General features: G+C 41.3%; 1 pseudogene; it reads right to left on the bottom strand.

Moving 5' to 3' along the window:
- Positions 1 to 2,379: 2,379 nt before the first annotated feature.
- On the bottom strand, positions 2,380 to 9,876 carry LOC112317528 (small nuclear ribonucleoprotein-associated protein N pseudogene; annotated as a pseudogene).
- Positions 9,877 to 14,849: the final 4,973 nt, after the last annotated feature.

Genomic DNA, 14,849 nt, shown 5'->3' with positions numbered 1-14,849 from the left:
ATTTTATCCATCTCTCTCTCTCCCTCTCTCTCTCTCTCTATATATATATAATATATCTTTCTATATTAATATACCTATATACATTCATATATTCAATAAATATTTATTGAGCATCAATTACTTTTTAGACACTGGAAATACAAAGATATGCAACGCTGTTTTTATACTCTAGGAGCTCAAAATTTACTACTGAAATAAGATTGAGAACTTGGAGTAAGATCTTTGATGAAAATGGACTGACTCTTTGTGACAAAAAATGTGCCTTTACATTGCAAATTGGTAGAAACCTTCTAAAAAGCAATTATACAATACATACCAAGAAACGTAAAAGGGTTCTTACTTTTTGAGCCACATTCACTTCCTAAAATTTTTTAAAGAATGATTTTAAAAAATCACTTAAAAGTGTAAAAGCAAAAATGTTTATTTTATGCTTAGTTAAAACAGCAAAAAGCTTGGGAACAATCTAAATGTCTAAAAAATCAGGAAGTGGTTACATAAGTTATGGCAACTCCATGTTACATAATTTAGTCATGAGAAATGAAATAGCAATGCATCAAGCACTAAGAGAACACATGTAATAAAAATAATCAAAATACAAAATTAGACAAATTAGGTTTTATGTCTGCTAAAGCAAAGTACGTGCATATAGGCAAAAAATTTGGAAGGGGACTTAGAGAACTGAGAACAGTAGTGTTAAGGTGGTAAGACCTTATACCAAAACTTGTAAATTTTCCTTTGATGCTAACATACGTTTAACAACAGTAAGTGAAATTTTGAAAGACTGTATCAATGTATCCTTTTGGTTTAGTTTGTATTTGAGAAAACAGAAGATTTGCATGATGGACTCGTGGCCTATGTTACTAATTCATTTCTTGGCCCATGTTTCATCTGTTTACTCAGTCTAAATCGTTTACATTTATTCCATGTGCTGGTACTAGGCTTAATGTTCTAGGTACAAAAGGTAAATAAAAACCTGTTTCTGCCTCCTACGGTCTTAGAGTGTCCAGGGAGACACTTGAATGTTAACTAAAAATATCTTACAATGTAATTAGTGGATAATAAAGGTATTTAAAGGCCCAAGTGAGGGCAGAAGAGGGAGAGCCTATTTCTGCCTGGGCTGCTGAGAATGACAGTGAGAAGAAGGGTGGGCTTTCCAGAGGGTGGGGCTTTAGCAGAGTGTTGATTGCTAAAGGAGAGTTCTTCCAGTTCACCAAGATGGGGGAGGCGAGAAGGGGGCATGGTGAAGGGAAATTAGGAGGGAGGAATTCCAAGCAGAGCAGACTATGGAGTGGGAAAATGTCAAAGAGAATCTATTATTAAGAAATTGAAAGTATTTTTAGGCACAAGGCGACTTGGGGGCAGCTCTAGGAGATGGGACAGAAAAGGTGGGCATAGACCTGTCTGTGGGAGGGCACCACTCACCCACAGTTCTGACGACTGGAATGGAAACGTAGAGGCCAGGAGTCATCTCTGGGTGAGCCATGGCTAATGGTGAAAGCCAGGAGACAAGAAAGTTCTATCCCAAGTTGCAGATCCAAGGGGCAGGACTGAAATGAGGTTCTGGGGCACAGAGCTGGAATACAGTTGGAAAAACAAAGAAGGCAGAAGGTGAGCAGAATAGCACAGGACAAGTCTGGAGCAGCCACAGATGCAGGAAGGGCTATTGAGGGCTTGCTGAGTTTATTTAAAGGGCCCAGAGAGGAGTGGACTAGGCAACGTCATGGGAGCCTTGTGTGCCAGGCTAAGGCATCTAGACATTAACGGTTTGAGATGGGAAACCACTGCAGGGTTTCTTCCCAGGAACGACATGATTGGGTTTGCATTTATGAAAAGACTGCCTGAAAGGGGTGTGCTGTATAGACTGGAGGAGAGTGAGGATGGAGGCCAGGGGGTCACCGAGGGGTGGGGTGTAGGAGGTTGCGGGCCAGAGGGCTAACAGCTATGTTTATCTTAGATGACGAACTGTGAAAGACAAGCACAGTGCCAATATAGTTAGCATTTTGTTTATTCTTGTAAAATCTCAGGCCTATAATGCAATGATCACCAATGTGAGCTTTTGAGGTTGGACAGTAAATGTGTTTACAACTGCCTGTGTAAGGGCGGGATGTCAAAAGTCTCATTAGATCACATTCCACTTGCCTAATTGGTTTAGTGAGTCAATTCACTAAATTACAGACTTATTTCAGTGTATGAATCAGCAATTTCGGGAAGTTGATAGTTTGCCCAGAAGTGTCTTTTGAATCTCCATTTTCTCCTCTAGAGTTTTTTCTTTCCTCCCTCCTCTCTCTTTCTCCCTCCCCTCCTTTCTTCCTTCTCAAAAAGGCACTAAGAAAGGTCAAATGAGGATGATAACTGGGGGTGGGCAGCCCCTAGCAGGGGTCAGCTCACAGGCATGAGGGGCAGGGAGAGGCAGCAGCGTGGCAGGATCAAGAGACTGGCTCCACAGGGAGGATGAAGTTCATAGGAGCCAGGTTTCTCACCATCGGAAAAGAGGGGTCCCGATTTGGACAGGACCAAAGCTACAATGAAGCTCGAGAGAATGGGAACGAGGATATTGGTGTACAGCCATACACACAGAAATATTATAAATATGGAGCCAAATGTGCATGAGTGTGTATTTGCATATATATATATTTCCTACCAGTGTCCACCGAAATGGGGGAAGGGCCTGGCCACAGGGACCCAGTATGCACGCCTTGCACCCGATTTTGGTTTCCAGCTACCACGACTAAAAGGAACCCAGCTCCTTGGAAATGGCAGTTTGTAGAGCTGGGGGAGTTGAAATTAAAAGATATACCTGGAATACCTTGTGGTGCCAGGCAGTACGGAATTGCTCAAATAATGATGGAGGCGCGTCAAAAGGACACAGGCCAACTGTTGGAGCCTCCTCAGGTTTAATCTGGGACACTGAGCTTCAAAATACATCATGATAGTATTGGGTTGTAGTGCACTGGATAAAATGGGAACCCACGAGTCTATACTGATATAAACAAACAAACGAACGAACAATAGAGAGAAGAGAAAGCTCTTGCTTCTAGTAGAAAGCCGGCTAATAAGTAAGTGCAAAAAGAACGATGGCTTTGGAAACTAACCATTTGGGGACAATTTTTGTGGTAATTGATCCAGGTAAGAAACAACAACGGGTGCTAAATCTGCTGGTTGGAAGTGGGGTGAAGAAAGGGACTTTTACATGGTGACAAAGTATTATCCCACCAAATATGAATTATTACCAAGGGAAAATGTTACCACCACATACAATGGAATAAATAAGCATCATGTGCCACCCAAATAGGATGCAAAGAAAAGAACAAAGCTTCTGTAATATTCTCACCCCAAAATTCATAACCTGAGCCTATTTATGAGACTGCATCACAGAAACCCAAATTGGAGGACATTCTATAAAATAACCACCTATAATTTTTAAAAACGTTAAGGTCGTGAAAGCAAAGCAAAGACTGACGAGCTGTTCCAGGTTGAAGGAAACTAGGGGGACGTGACAAGCAGGTGCCACACGGGGTCTTTGAAGGACATTACTGGCACAATTGGCAAAACCTAATGAAGTCTTTGGGTGAGAGTTCTTTTTAGTATTCTTACAACTTCTCTGTAGGTTTAAAACTGCTTCAAAATTCAATATATAAAAAAGAAGCATTTAAAAATGATCATCTAAATAATTCAGGATCCCCTTACTATGCTGGAAAATAGGACTCAGACTCACACAATAGGACCTCCTTCCCAGTGTTGCTCTGAGGAGCTAGTGAAAGAACATGAAAGTTAGTTGTAACTTAAAGTGTTGTACCAACTAAGGAGAAGAATAAACACTGTAGAAAAATAGGAACTATTTTGACAACACTCAAGCCAGAAAAAGAATTAAAAATATTATAAACAATCTATAAAACCACATCCATGCAAATTAACTCGAGCTTTGCTTCATTATGTAGGGGAAAAACTGAAATAAAAGATGAGTCCAAATAAGTTAAAATTTTGTGATTCATTAAGTGCTATGATGAATCTTTTACACATGAAAGATACAATCTTTATTCACAGAAAACATGTTTTTTCAGATCTCCTTTAAATAAGTATTGAAGGTCTATTCAAAGATTATAGATTTGAAAGGGTGCCAGATTTTCAGGCTAAATGTTGGTTTATCCTTAGTCTAGCTCAGATCGGGAAAGGAGAGTTATATGTATAACCTCTAAAATTCCCAGTAAAAATGACAATGGCCAGAACTGTGATCTAATTTTAAATGAACCTGGAAGAAGTAATTTCAAATTGGCATTTTTAAAAAATTACCTTTTATTGATTATGCTATTATGGATGCCCTGGTTTTTTCCCCTTTGCCCCCCTCTACCCAGCACCCTCCACTCACTCTGGCAATCCCCCCCACCATTGTTCATGTCCATGGGTCATATGTATAGGTTCTTTGGCTACTTCATTTTCTATGCTGTACTTTATATTCTGTAAATATCTATTTATACTTCTTAATGCTCTCACTTCTTCACCCATTTCCCCCACACCCATCTCCTATCTGGCAACCATCAAAATGTTCTCCATATCCATGATTCTGTCTCTGTTCTTCTTGTTTGCTTAGTTTATTTTTTAGATTCAGCTGTTGATAGATATGTATTTATTGCCATTTTATTGTTCATAGTTTTGACCATCTTCTTTTTATTAAATAGGTACCTTTAAACTTTCATAATATAATGGTTAGGTGATGATGAACTCCTTTACTTTTCTCTTGTCTGAGAAGCTCTTTATCTGCCCTTTGATTCTAAATGACAGCTTTGCTGAGTAGAGCAATCTTGGCTGTAGGTCCCTGTGTTTCATGACTTTGAATACTGAGTCCAGCACAAATAACGCCAGTTTTTTATTACAAATCTTTTATTACAAAATCATAAGCATGTAATTCTGTAATATAACAATATCATACTCAAGCACACCATATGACATTTTAGGGGAAATGTACAAATTAAAACTATAAATTATTATACCCATATTATTACCCTACAAACCACACTCAAGCAGGCATTACTTCTGCTGGACCCTGTATTTCTAGCCAATACTTTTTAGCCCGCAAAATTTCCTTTGAGAAATCAGCTGACAGTCTTATGGAACCTCCCCTGTAGGTAACTAACTGATTTTCTCTTGCTGCTTTTAAAATTCTCTCTTTATTTTAACCCTTTGTATTTTAATTATGATGTGTCCTAGAGTGGGTCTCTTTGCTGCATCTTGTTTGGGATTCTCTGTTCTTGCTGGACTTGTATGTCTATTTCCTTCACCAAATTAAGGAAATTTTCTTTCATTATTTTTTTCAAATAGATTTCCAATTTATTGCTCTTTCTCTTCTCCTTCTGGCACCCCTATGATGCGAATGTTGGAATGCTTGAAGTTGTACCAGAGGTTGCTTGTACTATCTTCATTCTTTAAAATTCTTTTTTCTTGTTTGGATGTTTTTTGCTTATGTTCCAAAACATTGATTTGATTCTTGGCTTCATTCACTCTACTATTGTTTCCCTGTAAACTGTTTTTTATTTCAATTAGTGTATCCTTCGTTTCTGACTGGGTTTTTTTATGCCGTTGAGGTCCTCACTAAGTTCCTTGAGCATGCTTATTTATAACCAATGTTTTGAACTCTGCATCTGTTAGATTGCTCATCTTCATTTTGTTTAGCGCTTTTTCTGGAATTTTGATCTATTCTTTCATTTGGGCCATGTTTCTTTGTCTCCTTGTTTTGGCAGCCTCCCTGTGTTTGTTTCTATGAATTTTGTAGAGCTTCTTCGACCCTGTGTCTTGGTAGTGTGGCCTAATGTAGCAGGTGTCCTGTAGGGTCCAGTGGCACAGCTTCCCCTATCACCCAAGCTGGGTACCTGAGATGCACCCTTTGTGTGAGCTGAGTGAATCCTCGTTTTGTAGTTGAGCCTTTGATGCTGTTGGCAGGTCAATGGGAGTATTACCCAGGCCATTCAGCTGCAAGGATTGGCTGTGACTACTGAACACCAACCTCTGACCTCTGTGGAGGATCAGCAGTGCAGAGGCAGGGTGGTAGCTGTCCACTGGGTGCACAGGCTCTGGGGTTTCCCTGGTGGTGCAGAGCAAGGTCAGCCCCCACCTGTGTTTTGCCCGGGGTGCTCTGCCTTAAGTATAAAGCAATCTGAGATGGCCGCTACTTATGCTGGGCTTGGAGATTCCTGGGCATAGCCAAAATGTGAATCTAAGCTGGCTGCTGCTAGTGCTGGACCTGGGGCTCACTGATGTCAGCTGCTGCTTATTTGATAGGATTTAGGAAGTTGTGAAGCATGAGCCAAGACCAGCCATCCTTGTGGAAAACCAGCTTGGGTCGGGCAGAGTCTCTGTGGATCTCCAAGGCAGGGCAAAACAGTGCTAGCCAGGAGATGGAGTCTCAGATATGGCACCAGCTTGCTGGCTTTGTGGCTTTGTGGGGAGAGGGTTCAGAATAAGGACAATGGCCTCTGAAGAGGCAAGCCATGTCTGCCTTTGCCACCATCTTGACCACATAAGTCTTCTCAAGTTGGCAAATTTAAAAAATGAATTTATTTGTTCTCTGAGGTTACAAGTATCTCAGAAATTTTACTAAGTTAGATAATAAAAACAAGAAAATTATGACAACATTTTATATAGAGATATGCCATTATCATGATCGGTTAATGCAGCCTCACCCCAACATGTTAGCCATCTTACACTACACTACCCATGTCCCTGAGTTCCTTAGTCTCCTTCTTCTGTTGCCTTATCCAGTCCTTTAAATGTTGATTCTCTTCAGGGTCCATCTTTAATCATCTTATTTGAGTGTTCTCCTCTACGTATTCTCATCTTCTATGTATTCTCTTTGGGTAACATCATCAATTACTGTTGTTCAAGATCCCCATATATGCTGATGAAACCTAAATTTTTATTTTTAAGCAAGGTTTTTCTTTTAAGATATATCCAATGGTCTCCTGGAATCTCTACTTGACTCTGTCCCCATAGGCCCTATGTAGTGGGCATCTACTGAACTGTGCACTGAGAACAGCCATACTGGTCCCCTGGGAAGACATCCTTCCAAATGTGTACTTTGAAAGAAACTTCTTCAAGGCCCATCTTCCTGGAAGGGAGATATTGCTAGATAATGTTTATTATTATCATATAGAATTATATATTATATTTATTACATAGTATTATATATTATGTACATGCATATAACATGGACCTATAATTTAATGTCATACATAGTAATTTTATAATCATAAGCTACAATTTATCTGCAAAGCCTCTCAACATCACCCCCTTTTGACTTGAATGCCTTCAAACGTGCTTAGAACTACTAAGTAAATGTGTACAGCTTAATGAGTGGTTATAAGAGTACTCTGTTTTTCTTCTTTCATACTTTTCTCCATCTCAATTTTTTAAACATATCCTAAATTTATCTCCCCTACCCCCACACAACCACTCCACAATTAAAATGCATTCTCTTTGAGAACATAAGGCTCACTGTGGATTTCCGTTTTTTTCTCCCCCTGGTTAAGCCCACAGTCTCTAAACATTGCTTAGGAAGTTTTTCCAGTAAAAGTTGAAAGAATAGTTGATTAAAGTTTACAAATGTCCCAGTTACTCATTCACTTAACAAATGGCCACGTGCCTGGCACCAGTGATATCGTAGTAAACATGACTCAGCTCTGTCCTGTAGGATGATCATACAAAACAACAATTATAAACAGGGGTCAAGGGCAGGTATAGCATGTCATTGTTACGGGGTTATTGAAGGGGTCAGGGATGGCTTCCTGAGCCTGATGGGATAGGCAGTGGTGAAGTGGGCCAAGAAAGAACAGTAGTGCTTTAGGAAGTGGGACAATACATTGGGGATGGCCTGGTTTGTGCAAGAACATGACAACCCAGTGTTCCTAAAGCCTGAATGGCAAGCAGAGTGGCAAGACGTGAGGCAGAAGAAGGCAGGTGAGTCTTCTGCATCCCATGAAGTGCCTGGGCTTTATCTTGTGGGATCGAGGGATGAACACTGAAGGGTTTTGACCCTGTCAGCACTTTCAACTTTAACTTTCCCTTTTTACATTTACCTTCTTCTATTGACAGTAGTATCAAGAATAGAATCTTGGCTCTGATAAAAAGTGTGAATTCCCGAGAAACTGGAGCCCACAGGAGCCACGAGAAGCTGTGGGCATGTTTGCATCACCTTCTGCCTCCAGCTCTGAGTTTACAGGGCACTGCTGGCTTCTCCCAGGCAGCTGCTGGTTTCTTTTGGGTCATTGGGGCCTTTCTTTACTTTTTGAAAAACCACTTGTTACCTTATTTTTGCTCTCATCAAGTAAGAAGTTTCTAGAGTTTACTCTCAGGTCTCATTTCCCTTATTGCTGTTTTTTAAAAAAATTTCTGACCTTCAGTATGATTACTCCAGTACTATAATAATGAGAAAAGCAATCACCCAAAGACAAATGTACTTATTGTAAGATAGGTCTTCTCTTCAACAGTCACTTCAGAAACAATGACTACTTGGGTTTTAGTGGAAGTTATACACACTTATTCAATTAATTCTCCCTTTCTTTCTTTTTGGAGGTTGAATTCAAGAGAAATTTTAGTTAATACTTTTAGTTTTCATGTCGTCATGGCTGTTGGCTTTGTGTCCCTCAAAACTGGTTGTTCTTTTGTCGTATATTTCTATGTTACAGCCTTTGTCATTTCTTCTTTCATAGTTTTGATTCTTTTATTTCTTAAAATAGGTGTTCCTGATTCTTTGGAGCAATACATTTTTTAAGTGTCTAGCATGTGTCATTTAAAATTCAGAGTCCTCCCTCCCCCACCCCTAGTTTTCAGTAAAGAGGAGTAAGTAGAAAATGAAATGAGAAAGAAAGGGCTCCAGGAGCGATTTCTGGGTAGTGTTGTCACACACTAATTATAATGCACAGTTTTAATTAGGAAAGCAAACTCAGCTCTCTTTTCAGATGATTATTATTTTTTCTTTCAGAAAGTCCCTCAGATATGATTAATGATTAATTTTGAGTGAAGGGATGTAGATTCTTTTTTTTTTTACAGTTTAATTGCTCTATGCATTTAGTACTGACTATTAATGCAGCAAAATGGGAACAAAAGCTCACAAATACTCTATATAGTTTCACAGGATGCACTGCAGGAAAAAAGTGACTAAGGATCAATAGTATGCTAGAGTCTTGGTGGACACATTCCTGGGGAGGTGGACCTCTAACTCATGATGGAGGGAGTCTCATTCCTGGAGGGGGTATGCCTTCTGGTGCCTCTGGAACAGGGGAAACCCAGTTGGTGGTCCCACGAATAGTCTCATACCAGGTGGAGGAGCCCTAATGCCTGGTGGTGGGATTGCTCAGCCCACAAGTATGGGAGGAGTCCCCCAACCTGGTGGGTACTGAGTTGGGGCTCCAGTAATGCTGGCAGTGGCCACAACTGCAGCAGCTGCTTCAGTGCCTCTTTTCCTTGGAGTCATTACCTGCTGGGATGGTCCCCCAACCTCTCAGACAGCACTAGCAGCAGGAGCCTGGAGAATTGGAGCACTAGCTGGTACTCATCTGCCAGTGGCCCTCCCAACCCCAGTGTCTCCTGCAGCTCCCAGAAGTGGTACACAAGCAAGGCCAGTATCTTTGTGGGGGAGATCCCTGCACAGTCATGGACACCAGTTCTCCCTGCATGCAGCAACGCCAGCCCCCAAATCTGCTTTTCTTCATGGTCTGGCTGCTTCTCATTCTTTGGCTTGATCTTCCTGAACTCATCACAGTCAGAAAGGATCAAGTTCATATATTTGTCAAAAAGCCTTAAGGCATCAATGAAGTTCTGACTGTCTTGCAGGATACACCTCATGCTATAGTCAATGTGCCGCAGCATCTTGCTGCTTTTCCACAGCCACAGTGGTAAATCCTGTTGGGGGGCTTTAACGCAGCCCCCCGCGTCCGCCATGGATGAAGAAAAAGACTACCAAGACATGATCTGCTTGGGGAGGAGAGGTGGCCGCTTCTCTCAAAGGGGAAGGGCCCAGAGCCTCTCTCTCCAGGGGCTTTTATTAGGCTCATTCGCATAGGAATATGGATAAAGCTCATCAATCATTGTCAGCCAGTAAGGGTTAAACAATACATGATTTACAGAGAACTTTGAGGGCTTATTCTGAGTTACAGCCAATCAGCTAGAGGGCCATAAAACTTTAGGCGCCAGACTCATCTCAGGTCTGGACCCTTATCTTTTAAACTGAGGGTACAAATTAAGTAGTTTTCACAGGAATGTATGTATTTTTGTTAGGCCTGATTCCCCAGGGAATCCACCCCTCCCAGCACAGGACTGCACTGCCCTCTGTTATTGCTTCAGGCTTAAGTCAGGCAAGGGAAGTAAGGCAGCCAAGAGATTAGGAGACTTTTTGCAGACAGAATGAGGACTCAGGCTATTTCAAAGCCAAGGGGCGAGGGTCCATCACCCCCTTTTTCCACAGCCCCCCGAGTCCTTCCCTGCGGGCCTCTTCCGTGACCAGAGCCTGTCTTAGGTTGATCCTCCCTTGAGGATTCTTACCCGTCATTGGCTAACTGGCCAAGCTCAGGGCCAAGCAGGGTGAAGTGGGCAGAGGTGGCACTTCTGCCAGGGAGACAAGCTTTGTCTCCTTAGTGGCTTATGGTCCCAACTCTGACTCAGCCTTAATCATGGGGGGTTACAGCCTCTGAAACCAGGCAGGGCGGTTCCCAACAAAATCCAATGTGCACAGTAAAGTTCTGGGATACTCAAGACCCAAGGGAAGGCTAAAAATAAAGGGGTGACACAGGTTCTGCTACAAACAATGCAAGCTGGGTGGAAGGTTCAAGTGAGTCTGGTTTTTCAATTAGAATCAGCTACCTGGGATGTTCCAAGACACCCCAGGTCCTTGCTGCCTCTGAGATAGCCCGAGGTACAGCTGACCGTGAAGCTGACAGTGCTGGGCATGACACCATGACTTAGCTGGCAGGGCTAAAACGATGTGAAGTAATAGCATTTGCTGCTCTCCAAGACCATCGTCACACCAGAGTTATTCTATGCTCCCCCACACCAGCCTGGGAAAGAGGCAAATTGCCTTTTCATGGTCTCTTCTCCTCTCCCTGATGTTCATCCGAATGAAATAGTTGCAGTGAGCTATATGTCTCCTCAGGTTGACTCATTCTGGGCAATTTTGTCTCTTCTAACTGTATTTGACCACTTGAAAGGTGAAGTCACACTTTGGCTTATGGCAGATTACTCTGACCACCAGGATGGAGTTCTTCTTCAACTTCTGGTTCGGTACCTTATTCCTTCTCTCATTTGGCATTGTTACAGTTTTGTTGTTTGCTCCACAAGGCTAAGTTGATACAGTTGACATGTTTTAATAAGAAGGATAACAGGATATAATAGTATCATAAAGGACAAGGCTTAAGATTTGCAGGGGATGCATTTTTCCATGTCTTAAATAATAATGTCTTATTAGACAGTGTATTCATATAACTCTCTTTTGTACTTATCTCCTTTTATTTGTGTTATTTAAATAACACAAATAAGCTGTTATTAAGCTGTCCCTCACTCTAGATTGTGAGTTCCTTAAAGCAGAGATCATATTCCACTCCTCTTTGAGGGCGTCCCCATGCCATCTAACACAAACTGCCAAAAGCAGTTTAGCAAACATCCGTTGTATCGAATAAATTATAGCAGCAGCAGAAATGTTGACATGGAACCAGAGTCATGTTTTAAATTCAGAAGTATTTACTTTTTCCTTTTCCTTTGAGAACTCAGGATCTTTTTTAAAGTGCTAATTTGCAGTTTGAAGCTGTTTAGGGGAAAAACACAAGAAGCAGCAACAAAAGAGACGAAGCAGGTACTTTCGGGTATTATAATTACACCTAAAGTTTGTTTTTATTATAGTTCTTCAGGTTTAATCATGCTCTTGATTCCATGAAATGTCATAGAATCACAGGACTGAGATGGTCTCAAAAGGTCTTTAAGTCTCTGTCTCTAAGGAGACATGAGTTTAAACTTCTGCAAACATTTGCTTACCTATAGTTTTAAAATATCCAGAAAAGGACACATAGAGGCCCAAACATTTTTTTGAATAAATAATGTTTTATTTGTCTCTTTTCTTGCCACATCCAGGAGTTTTCTGTCTCTGATCTCTTTTTCTTTTTTCACATAGAACTTTAAATTCACCACTTCACCTCTACACAGAACAGCTTAGCGATCAATTCTTCTTCCTTGAGCATGTGCCTACAGGATTCTCGCCTTTCATCGGTGGTGGCTCATAAGACACTTGTTTCAGGACAAAAACAGTGCTTTCCCTACTAGGGATTTCAGTGACTGAGATTATTCTTCATCTTGTGTATTCTTCTTCTGCATAAATGACTCCATTCCTTTATTCTTTCACCATACTGCTGCTTCCTCTTCAAACATATACTATAACCTTGTTTCCTCTCTTTTGGATCCTCTCTGCTCAGGTCAACACCCATCATGTAGGTTTAGGCTCAGAACTAATTACGGGGTGCTAAAAAAGGCCAGACCGCTCCAGAGGGCAGCATTCATGGGTGGGTGAAAGTTGGTGAGTCAGTTCCTGGGATTTGCCGAATACCACCACCATTTTCAATGCAAACTATGTTTTGTCATTGTTATTTTAATCTTCATCTGTTTTCCATCAGATTTCTAGGTTTTCCACCATACTCATTTTATTCTCAGCCTTATAGAGTAGGGCTGTTCCTTTTTCTCTGCTCTTCAAAGCCCAAGGATTCTAAGGGCTAAAATAGTGTATTCATTTGGTCATGGACTTCCTGGCCTGTTGTCTGGAGAAAGACTTTTGATAAATATGATGATAGGCGTACCATGCAGTTTGCTGAGAGAGCAGCATGGGAAGGGAACCTTTAGATGTGGGGAGTCAGGAAGGCTTCCCAGAGGAGGGGAACTCTCTCGTGTCCTAAAGCCTGAGAAGGAGAAACACAGTTGAAGAGGACAGGATGGCAGGTGGAGAGAGTTCCAGGAAAATAGAACAGCAAAGGCCCAAAGCTAAAAGAGAACATGGCCATGTTTGGGCAAACTTGTGAAAGTTCAGCACGTCTTAAGTGTTAGACACAAGGCTGGGTGGGTAGAAGATGAAGATGAAGCAGGGTATGGGCTTTTGTCATGTTGGGCCTTGTAAGTCATGTTAAGAAGATTAAGAATGGTGGAGAACCACTCAAAGGTCTTAAGAAAAGGAATAACATTATCAATTGTATTTTAGAGGGCTTACTATGGCTTCTTACTTCGGGTGAAAAACTGGAGGCATTGGAACTCCAGTAGCTGGATGGAGCAATAATCCACTAGGGAGATTCTGGTGTCTGGAACTGATGAGGGAAAAAATTAGAAGAATTTAGAAAATATAAATAAGGTAAAACGAACAAATGAGATAGAATGCCCTGAGGCTCCCATCATATTTGCAATTAAAATTATACAAGATTTAATCCTATCCAATGGGATGGAGGGCCGCAGGAAGCTCTTGGGTGAGGCACACTGAAGCGCAGGAGTTCTCTGGTTTCTGTGATTGATAACTTCCTTCCAAACAAGCACTCTCTAGAGTTAGACTGGCCATTTTTATGCAACAAGAAACTCCTGCCTTCCCCGTGTTCTTGGATTGGACAACTATCCTATAGGAGCTGGAGTGTTGGTCCAGATGAATCATCGATCTCAGCACTGATCAGAACACACCTGAACCACTGTGACCAGTTTTAGACTTCATATTTTAAAATGGTAATAACTAGAACCTCTACAGAGAGGAATTAAGAGGTAGGAGGTGCTCAAACCACATTAATAGGAATGCAAACTTATTTAAAAGGAGAAGTTTCAGGTGAAGGCACATAATAGCTCCATTGGAATACCTGCAGGGTTCTTAAACTTGTTCTGTGTGACCTCAGAGTGAACTGGAATTGGTGGAGGGACACAGTTCCCAGGGGGGAGATAACACTCACCCTAAGATCTAAGTTGTGCATCTGGCTGGAAAATGGAGGCGGTGTGTGACTTGCCGATGTAAATGTTCAGCAGTCCAGGCTTGGACCTTAAAAGTACCTTCCAACTTTGTGTCACTTCAGTTTTGAAAATACTTCTGTTTTTCCTCCATTCCTTCTCCTACTGATGGACCTTGCACAAAGTAGAATAGTAGATATATTGCCCTTGCATTATGCATCGTAAGTGATTCATAGATATACGTTGAATATTGCAAATGCTTCCTGTATTATCATCTTGAGTTGTCACCATATTTTCTTTCTGTCTGGATCTTTATAAGCTTATCTTGGAGTGAGGCTTTCCAATATGTATCAGGATTCACTGAAAATCAGTAATAATCTTTGTCTATACCAATGTCCCTGCTTGTGAGGGTGAATCGCCCTCCAATACTGAAACTGAAAATGCCAAGCATTTGCTTGCAATTAGGGCATGGGCAGCTTCTCCACACTTGAAATTAGCGTCTAGTGACAGGAAGACTCAGGTACCACACAGACCCATTCTGGTGAGTCTGGAAGGTGGGGTGGCAGCTACTTCCAGCTTTCAGGGGTGTATTGGAAAATATTCTGGTGACAGCATCCAGTGTTGGTGGCATGGGCAGTGCAAACAGTGGTGACTGTGCCTAGCAATGGTGAGGTAGCATCTTTACAGAACAAGTTCTTATAAGGTAATTAGGTTTCTTGGTTGTAGCCTCTAAATTTGACCTTTAGTCTCACATCTATGCTATAAGCTACCCAAGTGTTTTAAGTACATTCCCTTTCTATTTAATTAGCCAGAGTTGGCTTCTCATGCTTGCAACTAAGTACCCTGACTGATACAAACAAATTGGCTAGTTTTATTAAAAATACAGCAATAGATTAAGTGATAGACGAAGT

This window comes from Desmodus rotundus, chromosome 5 (assembly GCF_022682495.2).
Source record: "Desmodus rotundus isolate HL8 chromosome 5, HLdesRot8A.1, whole genome shotgun sequence".
Classification (NCBI taxonomy): Eukaryota; Metazoa; Chordata; class Mammalia; order Chiroptera; family Phyllostomidae; genus Desmodus; species Desmodus rotundus.
Note: the sequence above shows the minus strand (reverse complement) of the source record. Positions and strands in the feature narration are given on the sequence as shown.